A 4,046-nucleotide genomic window follows, 5' to 3' on the forward strand; every position below is an offset into this window, starting at 1 on the left:
TCATGGAAAAACTTCATAGTATAGTATGTCATCAAATCATGAAAAAACATCATAGTATAGTATGTCGTCATGAATCATAAATAAAAAGTCATAGTATATGGGGGCGTCGACGGCTTGGTGGTTGAGCGGGCGCCCCATGTGCCCCATGTAGTATAGTTTGTCGTCATAAACGTCATAGTATAGTATGTTGTCATAAATTATGAAAAAACGTCATAGTATAGTATGTCGTCATAAATCATGAAAAACGTCATAGTATAGTATGTCGTCATAAATCATGAAAAAAAGTGATAATAAAGTATGTCGTCATAAGTCATAAATAAAAAGTCATAGTATAGTATGTCGTCATAAATCATGAAAAAACATCATAGTATAGTATGTCATCAAAAATCATGAAAAAATATTGGTATAGTATGTCGTCAAATCATGAAAAAACATCAAAGTATAGTATGTCGTCAAAAATCATGGAAAAACGTCATAGTATAGTATGTCGACACAAAACATGAAAAGAACTCATAGTGTAGTATGTCATCATAAATCATAAAAAAAATTTGGTACAGTATGTCGTCAAAAATCATAAAAAAACATCACAGTATAGTATGTCGTCAAAAATCATGAAAAAATATCGGTATAGTATGTCTTCAAAAATCATGAAAAAACATCATAGTATAGTATGTCGTCAAATCATGAAAAAACATCATAGTATAGTATGTCATCATAAATCATGAAAAAATTTTGGTATAGTATGTCTTCAAAAAAAATGAAAAAACATCATAGTATAGTATGTCATCAAAAATCATGAAAAAATATTGGTATAGTATGTCGTCAAAAATCATGAAAAAATATTGGTATAGTATGTCGTGATAAATCATGAAAAAACGTCATAGTATAGTATGTCATCAAATCATGAAAAAACATCATGGTATAGTATGTCATCATAAATCATAAATAAAAAGTCATAGTATATGGGGGCGTCGGTGGCTTAGTGGTTGAGCGGGCGCCCCATGTGCCCCATGTAGTATAGTATGTCGTCATAAATGTCATAGTATAGTATGTCGTGATAAATCATGAAAAAACGTCATAGTATAGTATGTCGTCAAAAATCATGAAAAAATGTCATAGTATAGTATGTCGTCATAAATCATGAGAAACGTCATAGTATAGTATATCGACATAAATCATGAAAAAACATCATAGTATGGTATGTCGTCATAAATCATGAAAAAATGTCATAGTATAGTATGTCATCATAAATCATGAAAAAACATCATAGTATAGTATGTCGTCATAAATCATAAATAAAAAGTCATAGTATATGGGGGCATCGATGGCTTAGTGGTTGAGCGGGCGCCCCATTTGCCCCATGTAGTATAGTATGTCGTCATAAATGTCATAGCATAGTATGTCGTCATAAATCATGAAAAAATGTCATAGTATAGTATGTCGTCATAAATCATGAGAAACGTCATAGTATAGTATATCGACATAAATCATGAAAAAACGTCATAGTATGGTATGTCGTCAAAAACCATGAATCAACCTTATAGTATGTGTTCAAATATGATACAAAAACCAAATCATGGTATGGTTTGTCGTCATAAACCATGAAAAAAAGTTGTAGTATATCATGGTGTCATGAGTCATGAAAAAAAGCAGAGTATAGGATGTTAAAAAACAGTTCTTTTCTCCATCTCCAGTCACACAGCTACAAGCCAGTAGTTTTAAATTCACCCTAGTTTTCCCCCCTCAGCACTCGTCACACACCTCTTCAGGACAACTCAGTTCACCTGTTCCTCATTACCCACAGCTTATAAATATACCCCAGCCTCAAAGACACTCATTGCCAGATTGTTCTTTGACACTCATGCACATTTCTCCAGTACTTAATTCGGGAGTGATTTCCCGTTGCTGACCCTGCCTGCCTCTGACCTGCCTGCTTCATCTGATTCCAGGTAAATGCAACAGCATTTTGTCCCTGACCACGAGACCTGCTTCCATGTCCTTGGTTCCCCTTTTTTCTGTGGCTGCTTGGCTTTACTATCCAATGCTGCGGTGAGTGTTTCAGCCCATGGTTTTTCTGTGGTCCAGAGATTTTCACCATGTTGCCACACGCGCCATTGTGCATGTGTCCTGTGAGTGTACCTGCTGGTGTCTCAACCCTTTGCGTGGCCTAGACTTACTGTACCTTCAATCTGTCTCTTACTGGTTCTTGTGCTTGGACCACGTGCTTGCCGGGTCCATGTCATTGGTTCGACAGCCCATTGGTTCGACATCCCATTAGTCCGACTGTCCGCGGTGCTGAACGGCTCGCGGCGGGCGTATGGTGCGCCGCGACCGGCTTGAGGCGGAGCAGGCTCACAGCTTATGTGTTTGTCACTTTCTTTTTCATTTTAACCCACACCATGATCTTTTCCTGACCCTAACCAAGTGGTTTTTGTGCCTAAACCTAACCAGACCTTAACCACAGGGCATCATGATGATTTCGGAACGGACTTCGGAACAATGAGTTTAATATGGTCGGAACAATGGGATGTCGAACCAATGGGCAGTTCCCGTACTTACCTGGTTCTGGATCTTCTGCCTCCACAAAAATGTCCCCTGTGTGCTCCTCCACAGTACCGTTGCCTGTTATTGAAGTGAACTGTGTTTGTTGTTGGGCTAATGCCGCCACTCACTAGCCAGCCAAATGAGTCAGGCTGCCAAAAAATTTGTGGAGAGACTCTGCCGGGGTGTTTTATTGAATTGTGTGCTGTTTACCTGTCCTATCCTGTTCCTACTGAGATGTAACAGTAAATGACATTATCAACTCTTTCTGGTTTCCTGTGTGTTGCTATGGGTCCGAATACCACTTAGGCTATTACACAAAAATCGTACGTCAAAAAAGTCCCATCATAAAAATGTCAAAACTCATAGATTGTCATGAAAGTTATATTATAGTATGCCATGAAAAAAGTCATGAATTAGTCACAGTGTAGTGTTATGTCAAAAGTCATAGTATAGTACGCAATAAAAATGTCAAAATGAAAATGTAAACAAAGTCATTATAAAGCATGTCATAAGTTGCAATCAAACATATGTCAAAAAAGTGTAGTTTCTTATTCAAAATATAGTATGTCATGAAAATGTCATAAAAAAGGGTCTAAGTATGGTATGTTATTAAAGAGTAAATAGTATAGTATATAACACAAAAGTCATGAAAAGTCAAAGTATAGGCCTAGTATTTCAAAGCAATATCAAAAGCCATAGTACCTTAATAAAATGTCAGAAAACGTCATACTATGGGATGTTATCAAAATGTCAATCAATCAATCAATCAATTTTATTTATAAAGCCCAANCAACTGTAGTGAGAAAACAGGCTAGCAGAATTCACCAGAGCAGTACAGAGACGCTGTCACAGAAACACCGGAAATGACACAACTAGTCTAGAATAGTGTGCACTATAGTATGTCAAAAAATTTCATAAAAACTTTCAAATGCCATAAAATATAAAAAAAAAAGTCATTGTATAGTTTGTCATAAAATGCCATAATATAGTGACATAGTCATAAAAAAAGTCAAAAAATATCATTATAGTATGTCAATAAAATAAATCATTGTATAGAATTTTATTTTAGAATTTCATAATATAGTGTGTCATAAATATGTCACATAATATTTCATTAAAAACTTTTTAAAAAGTATGTTTTTTGTTATTAAAAATGTCAAAAAAGTCATAGTACAGTATAGTATGTCAAAAACAGTCTTATTCCTTTTTCCTATATCTTATTCCTCTGTGCAGTAGAGCTCCATCGTTGTCCAAAAAGTTTATTTAAGAAACTTTAATGTGCCTCACTGTTGCAGTGGGTGCGCTTTTTATTGTAAAGATGAATGACTCATTCAGGAACCAATGGGTTTAGACCTGAGTCCCACAGACAAGTTTAAGGAATTCAGAAAGTTTTTCAAGACAGACTAACACATGGATGGTTTCGGTCTTTTCCTTTTCCTTTTAAATATACCTGAATTCACATCACTTTGGTCCCGACATTAAATAAAACACCAAACACACTG

This window comes from Epinephelus moara, chromosome 24 (genome assembly GCF_006386435.1).
Source record: "Epinephelus moara isolate mb chromosome 24, YSFRI_EMoa_1.0, whole genome shotgun sequence".
In the NCBI taxonomy this organism is placed as follows: domain Eukaryota; kingdom Metazoa; phylum Chordata; class Actinopteri; order Perciformes; family Serranidae; genus Epinephelus; species Epinephelus moara.